This window comes from Urocampus carinirostris, chromosome 5 (assembly GCF_059441175.1).
Source record: "Urocampus carinirostris isolate Australia breed hairy pipefish chromosome 5, RoL_Ucar_1.0, whole genome shotgun sequence".
NCBI lineage: Eukaryota > Metazoa > Chordata > Actinopteri > Syngnathiformes > Syngnathidae > Urocampus > Urocampus carinirostris.
This window is the reverse complement of record NC_142353.1, coordinates 2,475,347-2,493,857: the sequence shown is the minus strand read 5'-3', so window position 1 is coordinate 2,493,857 and position 18,511 is coordinate 2,475,347. Positions and strand designations below refer to the sequence as shown.

Here is an 18,511-nt window from a genome sequence, read left to right as displayed (position 1 = left end):
CCGCCCCTTCTTTTTTTTTCGCCCATGCAAAACATATCAGAATAAGTATCTAAAATAAATGCATTACAAAAATATACAGTTGCAAATACATATTATACATGGTTACACATATTTACAAAGAAAGACGGTACACCGAGAGAGTTTTCAAAGCTTTAATAATAATAATAATAATATAACTTTCATCCCAAACGGTGCCTGTGACAGGGCAGTTAATGGTAGCAACACGCTATCAAACGGGTCTGTTAAAAAAACATACCGTACTTGTAAAAATCACGGTAAACCGTCCTCATCTTCCTCCTTAGAACCGAAGCCATCAAAGTCGTCTTCCTCAGTGTCGGAAAGAAACTTTGTCATATAGACGTCGTCCCACGCTCCCGCAGCCTCACTCGCTCTGTCACTGTCGCTGGAAGTCTCATCCACTCCTGATTCTGTGCTCTCCTCTCCGTCACGCAGCAGACCGGCTTTTCGGAACCCGTTCGGATGGTGGATTTTTTTATGTGCCTTTTTTTTTGCATTTTGCATGATGAGGGTATGTTTACGCTAATTTAATTTATGCACAAGCCAAATAAGTTGCAGTCTTCCTCTGCGCATATATTCCACCGGTCTAAATCTTACCTTTTGTACTCGAGCGCCGCTGGCGGCCGTTAGAAAAATTACATAAATTGGCCGCATCACTGAATAAGCCGCAGGGTTGAACGTTTGGGGAAAAAAGTAGCGGCTTATAGTCCGGAATTTACGGTAGGCATTTCCAGAATTAAACAGAACTTGCAGGAATCTCTCAGAATGTTACACCGAAGTGCAACAAAGTCCCACAAGCACAACAAGTATAACCAAACATAAACAAGTTTTCAACAACGATCTGGCAAAGCGCAGTTCAAAAGAGCACGTTTAAGTACCCACAGAAGTAATCAGCAAATGCGAGTCAGCCTGTGTCAAGGGGCGGTGTAGAACCTGACAGAAACAGTGTAAAGTCAAGTCATGTTTATTTGTACAGCCCTTAATCACAGAGCATCTCAAAGTTCTGCACAGACCACAGATTATTGCAAACCACAGACTATTATGACACCATTTCCTGTTCTAAAACCTACATGAGGGCAAATAATACACAGATATTGTCAACATAAAATATAGGTTATTCATATCCCATTGAGTAGAAGTGTGCCTTGAGCTTAGATTTAAAAATTTCCACTGAGGTTGCAAATCGAATCTCAGGGGGAAGAGCATTCTACAGCGCCGGGGCCCGAATGGAGAACGCTCTCGAACCTGCGGATCTCTTCTTGGCTCTTGGGAAGGCTCTGCACCAGAACATAGGGGGGAAATGAAACCTGAAAGATATGAAGGAGCAAGTCTATGCATGATTTTGTATACTACCAATGGAATCTTAAAATCACATCTCAAGCTAACAGGGAGCCAATGCAGGTTAGCTAAAATCGGGGAAATGAGATCAAACTTTCTTGTTTTAGTTAAAAGCCTCGCTGCAGCATTTTCTATCAGCTGAAGGCTCTCGATTTTGGACTGGAGAGTAGTGCATTGCAGTAATCGAGACAGGAGCTAAAAAACACATGAATTATAATCTCTGCATCCAACTGAGACCGCATAGGGCAAATTTTAGCTATGTTGCGAAGATGGAAAAAAGCAGTTCTAGTAATATTCTTAACGTGTGTTTGAAAGAACAGATCGGGGTCAAATACAACACACACATTTTTGACTGAGTCATTGTGGGTGATATCACATTTGTCAATGTTCAGAGTAGTTTTTGAGAACAAGTCACGGCATTTAGATGGACCAATAACTAACATTTCGGTCTTTTTAGAGTTAAGGTGCAAGAAGTTGAGTGACATCAATTCTTTTATCTCAGTGAGGCAGGCCTCCAAATTTCCACAATTTAGTCTGGGAGATTCCTCCAACGGAAGATATAGTTTAGTGTCATCTGCGTAGCAGTGGAAACTGATATTATACATGCGAATAATACCACCTAATGGAAGCATGTAAATGCTGAAAAGAAGGGGGCCAAGCACTGAACCCTGCGGAACACCACAGGTAACACTAAAGGGCTCAAATGTCATTTCACCATATTTAACACAGTGCCTATCTGAGAGGTAGAATCTGAACCATAAGAGGACGGTTCCTGAGAGACCAATCCATTTTTCCAACCGTTCTAGCAAGATATTATGGTCCAGAGTGTCAAAGGCAGCACTAAGGTCCAGCAGCAGCAAGAGTGATGAAGCGCCGGAGTCTATTGCCAATAGAAGATCATTGGTTACCTTAATCAGGGCTGTCTCAGTAGAGTGGTTAGCCCTGAATCCTGATTGCATAGATTCAAAAAGTTTGTTCTTGGATGTAAAATCATTCAGCTGCTGTGCCTCAACTTTTTCAAGTACAGGTGTATGATTACATAAGCTTTCTGGATCAAGGTTGGGTCATTTCAGTGTACGGTAGGTTTAATAACAGCGGATTTAAAAGCCGCTGGAACTACACCTAAGGAGAGTGATATGTTTATAATATTTAGAACTGAAGGTACAAGGACCCCAAAAAGACCTTCAATCAGCGGCGAACCCGGAAGCGGGTCAAACAGACAAGTAGTCGGTTTGGCCGTATTCACCACCTGTTTAAGATTATCAAGTGACAGATTACTTAATCGGGAAAAAATCCCTGGACAGCCACCGTGCTGTGCAAAAATTCTTTTGGGGCGTAATAATAATAATGGTTGAGCCCCTGCATCCATTTGATATGCACCCCCCTGAGACCTTTGTCTGGCAACGCCCCTGACGTTGGTCCATATTGGGAAAGTATACCAGCAAAACACCTTTTATGTCAGCAAGTTAAATTTACGAAAATAATGTCTCAGTCGCTTAGCTCACACATAAGATAAAAATAATATAACTTTCCTTGGCTTGAAGACACCCTAAATATATTGTTAGTCTTGGTGGAAGTAATATTATTATCATAAATATTATTTTGAAAAAATCTACTTGCTAGCACCAGTAGTAGCAAAGTTAGTCTATAGTAGGCATTGTTGGCAAATACTTAGCATTTCTCTGGCACTTATCCACTTGGGGTCTCAAACTCAAATGATTTGGGGATGCTGAAGCCAGGGTCGGGGTGAGGTTGGGCCTAATGAGGTTTACCATAAAAACATTCTGCTGTTTTTAAACGGACAGAGTTTTCTATTTGTCCACTAGATGTCGATGTAATGTGTAGTGCAACCAAAAACGAGTCTAAGGAAGAATACAAACTACAGAGAATGAAAGTGAGCAAAAAACATCCTTTTTCTTCCGATTTTTACTCAGCCTTTCAGTAGAAAGATAAAAAGGGGGGGAAATATAAATTTTAAAAAAGGAATAAAAAATAGCGGAGAATAAATAAGAAAGAGGTAAAAAAAGAAGAAAAGTAGTAGGGGAAAGGGAAATGGAGAAGAAGAAAGGACAAAATAGGGGAAAAATATTCTTATATATGTCTTAGTAATTATTCCTTTGTTTTCATTTTTCTTATTTTACTTTTTTGTCCTTTTCTTCTTTCATTTCTTTTCTTATTTCTCTTCAAAAGGAAAAAGATGCATTTAGGTAGCTTTCAGTCTCCATATTTTGTCCTGTTGCCCTTTGTTAGGCGCTACGCGTCCCTTGAAAACAATGGCTGTCAGAACCAGAACAGATGGTTGACCCAAACACGTAACGTCTCACACAAAGCTTTATTGCGGAATCGAGCCGGAGACGATCGGGAAGTCAGGGTTAGACGAGCAGGAAACAGGTGAGGACGGGACGGAGTCAAATAGTGCTTGCCTTGCATATGCGGAGGTTTGCTGACGGACTGACAAGGAGAGAATGGAGTACTGTATTTAAATAGGAGGGGAACCAATCAGGCAACGAGCAACAGCTGGCACCAAACGAACGGGCACAGGTGAGGGCAATGAATAATCATGACAAAGGCAAACACGCAAGGAGACAGCTTCTTCCCCAGGGCCGTCACAACCCTAAACGAGCGCACAAAACTGTGAAAACATATATTGTTTTTTCTTTTTGGTTGCTGCTAAATGTTATAGAATACTGAATATACCTTGTGACTTACTTTTTTTTATTCTTGTTACTAAATGCTCTTGCAGTTCATTTCGCACTATTGTTATGGTGCATTGTTCTTTTTCATTCATGAACATTACACCATTATTATAACTTGGGCCAGTCTCTTAGCACTACGTTGTTAAAAAAAATCTGCCTTTTATCCTGACAGCCTTTTTTTCTCTCTCTTAAGCCGGAGTTTCCAGACTTTTGAAGAAATGCGGTCTTTATTTGGTAAGCTGAAAATGTGTGAGGGCCAACTATTCAGCCTGGCATTCATTGAACAATTCTTTGACCCCGTAGCTTGCCTTTGTAGCATTTTAATTTCACTCGCAGGGTCTTGTGAAAAGGCGCTGCTGTGCCGTTAAAACAGCTTAAAGGTAGCTTCACTTTTTCACAGCGTTCATTTCCATCTAGCTTTTTGTTGTCAGCATGTTTCCTCTGGCAGTGCTTCTTGATATGATGTTCTTTAAAAACAGCCACAATCTCTTGGCAAATTAGGCAGACGGAGTTGTTTATGATTTCGGTAAAAAAATACTCCAATTTCCACTTGTCCCGGCAGTCCTCACAGTAGACTTTCCTTTTTTTGTTTATGATTGCCATGTCGGAAATGGGGTTGGCTGACATTATCACAGAAAGCCAAGGGCAAGGTTGCCAAAGGGCTATTGCCATCATCTGCTGAAATTGTGAAATGATTTTTTGTTGGGTTTTTTTTTTGTACAAATTTATTTTATCTTGTGGTCAACATTACTACCGTAAATATTTTATTTTATGTTACAAGTGTTTTAAGATGAGTTTAAAAAAAAACAAAAAAAAAAACATTGTAGTCTATTCTTGCAGTTTGTAGTTGTTGAATTGTTTCTGAACTGAAAAGTCAATATGTATGCTTAGTAAAATACATTTTGAAGTTCGAACAAGTAGAAGATTCACTTGAAAATAAAAAAAAGTTATTATAATTTAATCAAATGCTAGGTTTTACATTTTCTGCATGTAGTTACAATGTTATTGGCAACATACTCATCAAAAGGATCCCCAATGTCAATCTTTTTTCTTTTTTCTTCCTGCGTTTTCTTTTTTTTCCTGCTTTTTCTTTTTTGTTTATATTTTCCTAGATTTTACTTATTTGCCTTATTTTATTCTTTTTTCCACTTTTTTTCTTTTTTTTATTGTTTTATTTTTCCTACAGCCACCTTTCTTTGGGTGGCCACTGCCAAACGTTGTGTTTATCTAGGTTGAAAAACGAGAATACATACCTGTCAACCTCCACGGCTCCATGCCCTTACAAACTGTCATATTTTCCCTTACAAAATACAAAAAAATCTTACACCATATTTTTTTTTCCAAATGTGTTTATTTATGTAGTTTAACATGTTATATTGTACATGTGTTTCGTTATACCATATATTTTGTTAATTAACATTTTGTTGTGAGACACTGAGTTGCTCGACATGAATGAGGTTTATTATAAAAAAAAAATCAAAAATTAAGTAGCTTGGACGTTCACTGTGGGAGGAAAAATGCATGCAAAAAGAATTAAGTTGAATTTTCTTATTCAAATTATGAATTCATTTTCTGCATTAAATTATTGTTGGTAATATACTGATTAAAGGGATGACCACAAACCTGTCTTTTTTAATTTTCTCGTTTTTATCCTTTTTTTTTCTTAACTTCTTTATAAAAGATTATAAATCTTAATATAATGCATCAAAGCAAGTGAGCTGTTTGAGAGCCGGCTCTCTTTAATGAGTTGAGCCGAAAAAGCCGGTTCTCTAAAAAGAGACGGACTTCCGTTCACTACATCAAACCGCTCGCTTCGTTTGCAACGGGAAAAATAAACGATACCGAGATAGAGGCTACCGCAGCGAACTCGTTTGACTTAATTGATTTGCCGTTTCGTGATCGTCGGTGTATACAGGATGGTACCCATCACTGACAGATTTGCGTTTTTCCGTACAGATTTTCTCGTACGCCGTACACGTCTTAAAATGCATAATAAACGTACTTTGCACGGCAAAACCGTACAGGTTGACAGGTATGGTTACTGTCAATCCTTTTTCTTTTTTCTTCCAGCGTTTTCTTTTTTTCCCCTACTTTTTCTTTTTTGTTTCTATTTTCCTAGCTTTTACTTATTTGTCTAATTTTATTCTTTTTTCCACTTTTTTTTCTTTTTTTATCGTTTTCTTTTTCCTACATCCACCTTTATTTGGGTGGCCACTGCCAAATGTTGTGTTTATCTAGATGGAAAAACGAAAATATTTAGAAATTACGCTGTTCTAAACTCAAATTGATCAGGCGGTAACTGTCCACTTACGCTTTAGCGTTATCACTTCACATCCAGGGGTTTCCTTCCCGCGGAATCAAGGGCTTTCCGTCTTCCACGCAGAATAAAAGGTGCGTTTCTGCGCACACCGATGACATTTACTGTACCTCCAGTCACGGAACACGACCTCCTCTGGCTTGACACACGAAGCATGCGTAGAAATTGACAGACTCGCCTGCTGGATTCGAGACCTGCCCACTCAACACCGTCATCTTCATTGCATTTACAAGTGACCAAAGAAGGATACGTTGCTTCGGATTCTCAGGTGTGTCTTTGCGTCGCCTGGAGCATGACAAAATATAGATCTCCATTTCGCATTTTCAAACTGAAGCTTTTGAGAGGTTCGCATGTCCGGCCAATTGCTTGAATGGGATCAACCTTTCATTCACAAGCGATGAGGGCGGATGATTATCTTTAACGAGGAGCATATTTCATTGTGTTCTTGTTAATATGATGGGCCAGATAGCCACTTAGACACTGAGTCATGTGAATGAAAAAAAATAAAGCCGTGAAGATCATTGTGCAGGATGCTCCTGGCAATTAACCTATACAAAAGGACCAATTGTATGCATCATCATTTGATTTCTTTGTTTCAAAGAAAACATCATCTTGCATTATTCCCAACAAAATATGTTTTAATTTAGCAAACTCAAAATACATAGGTGCTTATTGTGATTTCAGTTTGGGTATACTGTACAGTACTGAGCTGGCTTTTCAAACCCTTTCAAATGCATATAGTGGACAGGACAAATCGGGTGCCCTCATGCAGAGCTTGCTTCCCAGTAGCATTAAGATCTCAAGAAAGACCACAGACCCTGGCAAGCCATGTAGGACATGATAGTTATTGCGTGCCTTGGGCGTAGCTGCAGGATTTTCTTTAGGGGGCTTGGAGGGAAATCACAACCGATCCCTTCCATTTTTTATGTGGACTCCAGTGGGTCATCTGAGCAAGTGCCTATGTCACCCCATTGTTATGTTGTTGTTTCTCTCTCGGCACCCACAAGTTACTACCTTTTCTCAAGTGTGGCTGGAGGATGGCTGAAGCAGTTGGTTCCACCAGCTTCGAGTACTCCTACAGACCTGAAGCATGGGGATATAATGGGGGAAGGGCAGGAGGGAAAAAAAAGAATATTTTGCAGCTGCTTTCTTACATATGTACCCCTACAATTCAATACACGATAGGACAATAATGTGTGTGCTTGGGCCTATTTCACATATACTGGGTTGTCAGCACGGACAAAATGGTGTACCAGGGGCGTTACCAGAAAGAGGCGGCAGGGGTGGTCAGTGCCAACCCATGGACACACTCTGCTAACCCAAAGACAAATGGTTGTAGTGGTGAGGGGTGTCTGAAAAAGAAAAAAAAAGACAAACAAAAGAAGAAAAAAAGGAAAAAAGACAGAAAAAAATAACGAAGCAAGAAAAACAAGTAAAAAGCTGGGGGTAGGGGTGAAACAAAGGAATAAAGGAAAAACAGAATAAGAAAAAAATAAGCAGAAAAAAGTAAGAAAAGGGAAATAGCTAGGAAAAGAGAAAAAAATCTCAAAAGAAGAAAATAATTGGTGAAATGCTAGGGGGAAAAATGAAAAAGAGAAAAGAAAACAAGCAAAAAATAACAAAAAGAGTAATAAGCAAATAAGAATAATTAAAAGGCTAGGAAAAAGGAAACAAGAGGAAAATGGAGCAAAAAAGAGGAAGAAAAAAAGCCATTAAAAAACAGAAGAAGAAAAAAAACAAAGAAGAGAAAATAAGAGAAAAAAATCAAGAAAAAAAGTAAAACACCAGGGAAAACACGAAAAAAGAATAAAAGGAAAAAAAGGAAGAATAGAGAACAAAAGAAGAAGAAAACAAGCATAAAAGAATGAAAGAGAGTAAAAAGCAATGCAAAACAATTAAAAATATATGAAAAAAGACGCAGATAAAATAAAATATAATATTGAAGTGAAGAACAAACTAAAAAAAAGTAGGAAAAAGAAATAAAACGCTAGGGTGAAAAGACACCAAAAAGGAATGCTAAAGACGACAAGAAGGAAAACAAACTGGTTTTGGGGACTCTCTTTGTTCAATCAGTACTACTATTGTCATATTCTGCACAAAATAAATTAACAAGTGAATAAGCAACAATAATAGACAATTTTTTGAGGTAATAGAAGTTGTGCCACCACAATGCATTTGACATGCCCCACAGACACTCATGTATGGCAACGCCCCTGTGGTGCACTGCAAGCAAAAGACAAGAATGAACATCATGTGAATGTGTAGTGGTGTTTATTTAGGAGGGGTGAAGTAAGCGCTCGACATGTTAACTGCATTATTTAGGACTGAAGAAATTAAGGTTTTGTGAGCAGATTCCAATTTCTTTGACTTCCCTTCCTCCTTTACAATGTCACAGACACATCTTAGCAAGCTCCATCCTCTAAAAACTGCTGTCACATTTTCAAAAATAAGGGTCCCAAGCAGCAGTGAGCAGGTATATCAACTTCTGTGATCGTACATGTGATGTGATCAATGTTCAAACATGTTCAAACATGTCCAAAACCTGAGATTAAATCAAGTTACATGCTGCTGGCTTTCCAGCAACACAAGTTAGTTTCTCAAATTTGAATGATATGCATTTATATAGAATTGACAAATAAAATATTGCAAAAGTTGCATATGGCAGCTGTTTTTACAATTATTACATGAGCTCTTGATGAGATGAGATGAGATGAGATGAGACCACAAGAGAGATCAAAGAGACCCCAAAAACGTGTCTGCTTTTTTAAAATTTATTTTTAACCTCTCCATTCATCCATGATCTGTGCCACTCATCATCAGTAAGATCGCCGGGGGTTCTGGAGCTATCTTTGGGCAGTGGGCAAGGGGACACCCTGAACTGGTTGCCAGTCAGTCGCATGGCACACACAGACAGACAGGTCACTCTCTCATTCACACATAGGGACAATGTGAACCGGCCAATTAACCTGATGGTCATGTTTTTGCAATGTGGGAGGAAATCGGAGTGCTGGAGGAAACATGCAAACTCCACAAGGGGGTATGGCAGTAGCTGGACTTAAACGCTGAACCTCTGCACCGTGCGGCTGCGTGCTAACCACCCTGCCGCTGTGCCTCCAGAATATCTCATCTCATCTCATCAGCCGTACCGCTTATCCTCATTAGGGTCGCGGGGGGGCTGGAGCCCATCCCAGCCATCTCCGGGCAGTGGGCAGGGGACACCCTGAACTGGTTGCCAGCCAATCGCAGGGCACACAGGGACAGACAACTCATTCGCTCATTCACACCTAGGGACAATTTGGACCGGCCAATTCACCTGAAATGCATGTTTTTGGAACGTGGGAGGAAACCGGAGTGCCCGGAGGAAACCCACGCAAGCACGGGGAGAACATACAAACTCCGCACAGGAAGTCTGGAGCTGGATTTGAACCCACGACAGAACATGACATGAACTGTGCCGCACAAGCGCTAACCACTGCGCCGCCGTGCTGCCCCCTCCAGAATATAATTATTATAATTCATTAAGTAAATATTTCATTAAAAGATGTGGATAAATATGATGTGCATTCATAACGACTAAATGAATCGTATGATTATCAAAGGAAAAATGAAATGATTCAATAATATATTATTATCGCGACAGCATACAGACACATTTTATTATTCTAAAACAACACAGAGCCATGTAGCGGTTAAATATTACAGTGCCTGGGGAGAACATGCAAACTCCACATGGGGACGCTGCAGTAAACCTGATCCTCTGCACTGTTAGGCCTGCGTGCTAAACACCCAGCCGCTGTGCCACCCACTATTTTTAACCCTATTTTCTTTAATCATCTTTATTTATTTTTTTTCCCCGAGATTTTTGTTCCTCTGTTTCTAGCTTTTTGCTCCTTTTGTCTTGCCTTTTGTCTTCTTTTGTCCTTTAGTTTCCTTTTTTCTTTTATTCATCAATTCTTTGAATTTTTTTACTAGCTTCTTATTTCATTTTTCTTTATTTCTCCTTTTTTCCACTGTTTTTTGTTCCTGTTTTTCTTTCTTTTTTTCACTCTTTCTCTTTTTGAAATTGTATTTCTTTTTCATTTTTGTCTTCTTTTACTTTATTTTTTCCTCTTTTAAGTCTATTTGCGAATAATGTTACATAATAATTGGTAGTATATGGATGAAGGCAACAAAAACAATTTAAAGAGCTGTTTTGGTGCCGAAAGAGCCAGCGCCTTTTTCGTCTCCGCTTACGAAAAAGGCGCTCCTCTAAAAAAGATGGAAACTTGCACAGCAACATTGAGGTAGTAACATAGGTAAGAAAGGTCATGAAGCTACGTTGTCTAACTGCGCTGGCGATAATTAAAAGAAACCACACTTGTCTCTCTTTATTTTAACATTTCAGTGATTGAAAAAAAAAATTATACAATAGTATTAAAAAAAAGCAAACTCCTACTCATTTTGCACCCTGCTGTTACCATGGTCACAGTTGGCAAAAGGTGCATGTTGCCACTCACAAGATTTTGTATTTATTTGTATTTACAGTTTCAAGCCAATAACAGGAGCTGTCTGTTATATACAGATATTTAAATTAATTTCCCAAGCAACCTTTGTCTGCAATTGTGGTGAGTCTGCAAAGGGGAGTGTCTTCATCTTGAAACACTCTCCAGTGCAGTGGTTGAGAATCAATGCTTCTGTGAAAATAGTGATTAGATCCTGTGGAACACTCAAGCATATCGGAAGCGACCAGAGTAATTAACGACCGAGACCTCCCAAAAGAGTATTCGAGCAAGTATAGGAAACGTCCAGGAATTGACTTTCATCGTCATCTGGATGTTCGTTTTACTAATTATTCAGCGGAACAAAGTTCAACAGAAACTATTTCATTCGTATTTTCTTGAACAACTTTCTCAATTTTTTTCAATATGGCCGTTAGCCTCTGAGCTTTTTATTGACGCCACTCTCTCTCGGCCAATAGCAGGCCGTCTAGATTTTCCAAACAGTTCAAGATAAACATTGAATTTACGGATTGGGATTTTAGGTGAATTTTACCTGAACAGTAAGGGGTTAATTAAAATGAGGAGTTTTCATGTTCAATTTTTTGAGGTCTATATTTTAACTAAGACGCATTTTTACTGGGCAGCACGGTGGATGAGTTGTTAGCTTGTCTGCGCACAGTTCTGAGGTCATGAGATCAAACGTTCCTGGAGTTTGCATGTTCTCCCCATGCTTGCGTGGGTTTCCTCCGGGCACTCTGGTTTCCTCCCACATTCTAAAAAACACAAGAATGTCAGGTTAATTGGCTGGTTCAAATTGTCCCTAGGGGTAAATGACCAAGTGAGATGTCTGTCTCTGTGTGCCCTGCGACTGGCTGGCAACCAGTTCAGGGTGTCCCCCTGCCCACTGCCGAAGATGGCTGGAATTGGCTCCAGCACCCCCGCGACCCTACTGAGGATAAATGCTGATCAATGGGTGCACTTTCACTTAATTTTGAAGCAGATGCATGTCTAGGATAGCAAATGGATATGTGTTTTTAGGTGTCTGCAATTTGGTGCTGACACACATCGAGATTGTTTGGCCTTGGCAGAGGTCTTTTCTCTAGGGTCATTTTAATTCAGCATACGTTGTGCTGTTTTGAGGGTGAAATGAAGCCAGCGCGAATGACTCTGCATGTCTTTTGGCCAGGGCGAAGGGCAGAGCATAATTGGCCGTGGGCTGGCTTGTTGGACATTGGATGGTCTTTCCTGTTTGTGCTCCAACCATGCAGGACTTGGAGATTTGCCCACGCAGACATTTTGGTTGCATCAGTGCAACACTTGTCCATTTGAGAGGTGAAGAGCCCTCGCAGATGGTCTTCACAGATGGTGTTCACTATCATAACTGTTTGAGCGAAACATTTACAGCACACTCTTCTCAAGCAGGGCTTTTTCACCCGTAGAACCCACTGCGGACGTTTGATTACGATCTGAGGATCGGAAACCTTACTCAAATGCCTTTGGAGAGGGGGCGTGCACAAAAAGAACAGCACTGAGGGATGAAGTTGTAAATAATTAAGAAATGCTGAGTGATGTTTTCCTCGAGCAGTGAAGTGCGGCGCTGCGTGGTGCAATGCACTTTAGTTTAAGTCCGCTGTACTCCATGGGGATGGAGCATATACGTGCCGAGTCATTCCTTCAGCATCCCTTCAAATAGAGCAGGGGTCAGGAACCTTTTTGACCCAAAGAGCCATAAGAGCAAAACATGTTTTAAAAAGAAATTGAGAGAGCCACATCATATATTTTCAGACAAAATTGAAAAAACTGCCAAACACGCTCTCTAGACAAAAGCTAATTCTTCAGCACATTTTATTTCACTGTATGTCATTTGATGATTTAATCAAATGTATGAAATGATAATAATGCCAAATCCTGTGTCCCAAATAAATGTAAATATACCATTTACAATCTGTCTTCTACCTTCAGTTAAGAGTGTTGAGGCAATTTTTTTCCATGAAATTTGTCCTTAATAAGGGTTTCAAAACAATGTGCATGCAAAGTTCTTTTGTAAAAATGTCACAAATTACTGCAAACGATAAGCATATCGTCATATTCACTCTCGGTGTAGACTGCACTGAGCGAGAGGGATAGAGAAGGAAGTGCCTTGCACTGTGTGCGGGATCCGCCCACTGTACTGCTCACCCAATCAAAGTCGTTTGCCAGCATTTTTATTTATCAGTTTAAATGGTTTCTTATCGAACTTCTGCATTAAGTTGCTTTGGCTTTATATGGACTAAAATCGGGATGAAATCACTTGACTTTGGAACGCCACAGCGAGATGTGCAATAGTTACATTTTATTTCAGAGCCATACGTATTCATGAAAAGAGCCATATATGGCTCCCGAGCCATAGGTTCCCTACCCCTGAAATAGAGTATTCATTTTAAAACAGTGATTCTTAACATTTTTTCTAAATCCTTTTTAATCTTTTCTGTACTTTTTGGCAATATTTTTTACTCTTTTGGCAAGCTATCTAACTTCTTTTTGTTTCTTACTTGTTAACCTTTCTAGTTAACTATCAAGCTACCATTTCAGCGATTTAGCAAGCCATCTTGCTAAGTTTGTATTTTAGAAAATTAGATCAAAGTGGGTGTCTTCTGCGCTACTTTATAGTAAAGAGTAGATCTCAGCTTGAAAAAAACCCTTTTCTAGTGAATTTTGTCAAGCTATTTTCTTTAAGCAGGACTTGGCAGTAGCCCAAGCTATTTTACTGACTTTTGATTTCGGCTTTGGCTTTGTTTAAATTAATTTCTGATTTATGTGAATGAGGTACTCCAGAATTTAGATTTTGTTTTGTTGTTTGTGCAACAAATTTCCATACAGGAATCTATATTTTAATTATGAGGAGAGTTTGGGACATAACTCTAAACTTGGATTTTCATTGATTTTTGCTCTGACAGTTGGAACAAAACGATCGAATTTTTGTTAAAAATATGAGCGTATGAATAAGACATCTCCAGTCATCATGTCTTAAAATAGTTAAATGCACTTCTGTGATGTTTCGAGAATTTGTGTTGGGCGTTAAGCGCAGCTTTAATCCCCAGACTGATTTCACTGGTATGCTGTTTTGCTGATATAATAAAAATAGCCCACTGCCGAACAATAAGGGTATCGACCCAATTGAAGTTTAGGTAATGTAACTAATATTCCTTTTTTTAAACTTTGATCTCTTTCTCATTAACCCATTTTAGAAATGTCCTTCAATCAGCCTCACCAGGGGATTGTTGCCCTAGAATATAAACTGTATTTCAGTGCCATTATCGTCTAACTATTGTGAAGGGGCCACATATTGAGATCACTGAATCAATTTTTGGGGGGGAGATGACTTAAATAGTCAACATTCTCATTTCCAAACTATAAAGTATGTTACTGGTTGGTAGGCAATTAGTCATCTTGGCTTCTAATCTTATTAGGTTGAATATTCATCTGCAGTATCAGGAAAACCTGGAGCTTCAGTGCCTTGCCAAAGTATTGCGCTCCAATAACTCTTGACATATTGCCATATTACAGGTCTCCAACTTATAGATCAGGGGTGTCAAACTCATTTTAACTTGTAGGCCACATGGTAGAAAAAAAACTCTCACACGGGGCGGACAAATAGATTGAAAAGAGAGAGAAAGTGAGAAAGATGAAGAGACAAAGAGAGAGGCAGAGAGACAAAGAGAAATAGAGAAGGAGAGAGACAAGAGAAAGGGAGAGAGAAAGAAAGAGACATACAGAAAAAAGAGAAAGACAGAGGAACCAGAGAAAAAGAGAGAAAGAAAAAGAGACAAAGAAAGAGTGAGAAGACAAAGTGACCGAAAGAGAAAGAAGACAAAGAGAGAGAGAGGAAAAAGACATAGAGGAAGAGCAAGAGAGAGAGAGAAATAAAAACAAAGACAGGGAGAAGCTGTCTGTTTTCCAGTGCCGCCTTTCACTGACCTCCAAGCCCATCACAGAGCATGTGCATTAAAACTGAGACTTAATGACACATGGGTGTACTCTGTCACTGTTAGTCATTTAGGTCGACATTGGATCATTCAGAAGTCTTCAGGGAAGTTCTGTCGTCAGTTGGCTGAGCTGAGAGAACAACGGGGCAATATTTTTGTAACCACTTTTCGGTGTTTTATTTTGTCAATATGATGTAAAATGTTGAAATAATTTGGTTCCACTTCACGATTACATCTTACATGTTGTGGATTCTCAGTTGGTCGATACGTCTGAAGATGCTTTCATTCACTTTCGGTGACTGTAGCTTTGGCCAGGAGGATTGGATGTCATCAGGTGGTTACCAAGATCATCAGGTTTTTTGACCTTGAACCATGAGAACCTCCTATTGCAGCATTAGTGGCCAAATCTCTGCCCATCTACCCCTCTTGGCTTCCAGCTAAGCTCTTCCCTCCTGCTCCATAACCGGCAAGAGGATTGTCCTCTACTGATGAAATAACTTCTCATTGTATCTCCAGCTTTAACATTTTTGTTTACAGATTACCAGATTCCACTTTGCCCTGTATTTCTTTGGCTTAAACTTAATTCTGGCCTCTCTCGCCATTTGGTCCAGAACTGTCAGCAGCCACTTCGCCTTCACATGGGTTTTGGTCGTCCATGTAACCTCATATTGGGGGTTGTCGTATGCCCGATTCCATTTTCGGGCCTCAAGCTTCCTTCCCAGCAGCTGTTATTAAGAAGTTCATGCCCATGATTAAGAGAATGGGAGATATTGTACATCCAGTTATGATTCTCTTTCCTGGGATTGCCACTCTGTTGTAAATGGGCCGTTTTAAATCGTAGCTGGATTCCGGCAAAGTAACTCGTGGTCATTCCCTTGATGTGCTGAGGTAATGATCTAGTGCTGTATGGGTGGGGGTGTGAGGGATTGATCCATAGGCATTGGCCAAATCCAGCCAAACAACAGTCAACCTGCCTTTGGTGGATTTGATCTACTGGATCAGCTGACTCAGAACTCCTGTATGTTCCAGACATCCGGAGAAGCCTGGGATCCGGCCATTATAGATAGTGGTGTCGGGGAAACCGTTTTCTGTCATGTATGAGGTTATCCCCTTGGCCAGTACAGAAAAGATTGAGATTGTTCCAATCTTTTCTATAGTTGAGGAATTATCTTCCTTTGCGCAAAACAGCCCTGTGCCTTTTTCCAATATAATGGAATAATGCCCTTCTTCCAGATCTCATGGAACAACACTCACAGTCTCTGAAGAAACTTTGGGCATTGTTTGTATACCTTATAGCAGAGGTTCGGCAACCTATGACATGCCAGCGGCACGCGATCGCACAGGAAAATAGTAATGTTTTTTTTTGTAAGCGCGTTTACCCGAAATTTAGGCATTTTCAGTTGCACGCTGGGTTGTTTAGAGGCTTTACGGTCGCGCCCCTCTCCTCTGCTACGTTTGTGAGCATGTGTCTGCGCGGCGCCGAGGAGAGGAGGAGAGATCAGTGTTTTAACCCAGCCAAAGAAACACAGGCACGCAATAAATGAATGAATCATGACGACTCCTCCGGCGAAAAAAATGCCTTTTTTTCAGCCAGCGTGGGCAAATGACTGGGGCGTGGGCAAATGACCGTGCTGTTTGTGCATTATGCTTTGAGAGGGTTGTACTTCGCACATCAAGTGTTAAAAGTCAATACGTAACGAATTATGAACATTGAATTCAAGGACGAGCCTGACAAGGCGGAGACATTAAAGCGCGCTGTGTCCAGGTACGGCCAACAAACACAGACCCTGAAAACCTTTTTTACTGCTAAAAACACCACCACTGAAGCAAGTTATCACATTGTTCACTGCATGGCAAAGCACGGAAAACCATTCGCATATGCAACCAAATCAGCTGTTATTTCTGTTGCACATATTTTCAAGTAGCCTTCTGTCTTGCTGCTGTTATTTCAAGTTTTGATATTTTCTGCAATAAGATTTCATTGGTAAATAGTTTGGTAGCTGTCCATATCGCTTGTTTTTTGATTGTAGTTAATTGTTAATGAAGAATGGTTGATTCTTGTGGTCAAATATTGGCTGTCTACATGTGTCGGAGTTTATAACGATTTAAACTCATTGCTGACAAAAATATTCAAGTAAAGGCATTTAAATAGGGTTAAAACTACTGCACATGTAGTGAGCCCGGCCCGGCAGCCATCTTGCTTGGCCGCCCAGGCCGTTCTGACTACATCCGGTTCAGCAGACGTATTTATTAAGGTCACGCATTCGCAGTGACTACAATGGAGTCGCGCATGCGTATTACATTACATACAATAGAAAAACATTGAAAACGTATTACAAACAATGGAATTAGACTGAAAACATGGATCTTTGAAACGTGACAATGTGTGTGTGTGTGTGTGTGTGTGTGTGATGATTACTTGTATATTAAAAATAGAAAAACAGGTTAAGCAAGTTAATTTCACAGCATAGGAATCTGAGAAATACACAACTAAAAGTAGCTTACTTTACAACATGCCTTTCCACGCATTGCTAACATTCATTTTTTAGTTTATTGATGAACAGTAATAGTGCTAGATAAATAGGTCATTTATATGATTTCAATGTCTATCCATGTTGTTGTATATTTGGACTAGTGTAGAATGACAGCTCAGTTGGATATAAAAAAAATGTGCGAGTCATTAATCTTGGTGCGGCACACTGATTTACAAGGAAATTTGAAAGTGGCACTCCACACCGAAAAGTTTGCTGATCCCTGCCTTATAGGGTATATTATCTCGACCAGGGGCAGATCCTGTTCTGTCTCTTTCACCACCTCTTGGACATCCTTCCAGGAGGGTTTGCTGATATTGAATTTCTTTACGGGTGTAGCGATTCTGTCAGTGTTGCTGTAGGCTTCCAGGGCCGGATTTCTGTAGGTGTCATTGTGGGTCTCCCACAACTTCTCCAGGGCTGGTTTGTTGTCCAGGTTTTGTTTCACCCAGCAGTGTTATGTTGAATTGCAAAGGGTATTTGGCAAACTTAGCTGTTTTGTTCTTGCTGTCCTTCCTTCTCTTTTGAATGCTTTCTACTCTTCTTTTCTACTCGACAGAGATGCTCCTGAAGTTGATTAGTCAGATCCTTGATGCTGTCTCTTTCATCAGCTGGGGCACTTTCTAGCTGTTCATTGAGCGTTTTGATTTCTCCCCTCAGGTGATGGATTTCCCTCTCTCTTTTGCTTGGTTGGCATACAGTCTTGTTTGTAACCTTCATTTCCTCTGTTTCAAAACTCTCCCTTGCTAGATTGTATGTTATTGTTGTAAAAGTACTGACTTTCTGCTCAGTTGTCCCTGCTAGTGTGGCGTCTACCATTTGGTCAAGATCCCAGGCTAGCTGTTGCCATTTCTTGGTATCTCTTAGCTTGGGCCACTTAAATTGTTCCCTGGCAGGGTGGATTTGGATCTCTGGGGAGGCATTAGGTGGTTCCCTCCTGAGGTCTTGAGGTGACCAGTACTGTGGGGTGCTTCCTGCCTAAAACTCACCTGCGTTTCACCAGGTGCTACCACTGTGCGTTGCACCTTTGACCCCTCCTTTCCACATTTGGTCCTGGCATGGTGTATTTTGAGGCCTCTAGTTTTCTTGCAGGTTCCAAGGCCTTCCCAGTTAGAGTTGTCTGGGTGAGGCTTTTAGTTAATCCTCAGTCCGTTATTCTGGCCGTTAC

General features: G+C 40.2%; 1 protein-coding gene and 1 long non-coding RNA gene across 3 annotated transcripts in view; both read left to right on the top strand.

Annotated features, from left to right (window-relative positions):
* The window catches only part of LOC148364960 (uncharacterized), a 79,108-nt gene that overhangs the window by 12,598 nt on the left and 47,999 nt on the right, over positions 1-18,511 (top strand). The window lies entirely within an intron of this gene.
* Positions 6,438-18,511, top strand: part of LOC148364961 (rabphilin-3A-like) — a 53,824-nt gene continuing 41,750 nt past the window's right edge. For both annotated transcript variants that reach the window (XM_088335323.1, XM_088335321.1), the window contains exon 1: positions 6,438-6,637. The gene's annotated coding sequence lies outside the window, so the exon portion shown is untranslated. The remainder of the gene's footprint in view (positions 6,638-18,511) is intronic.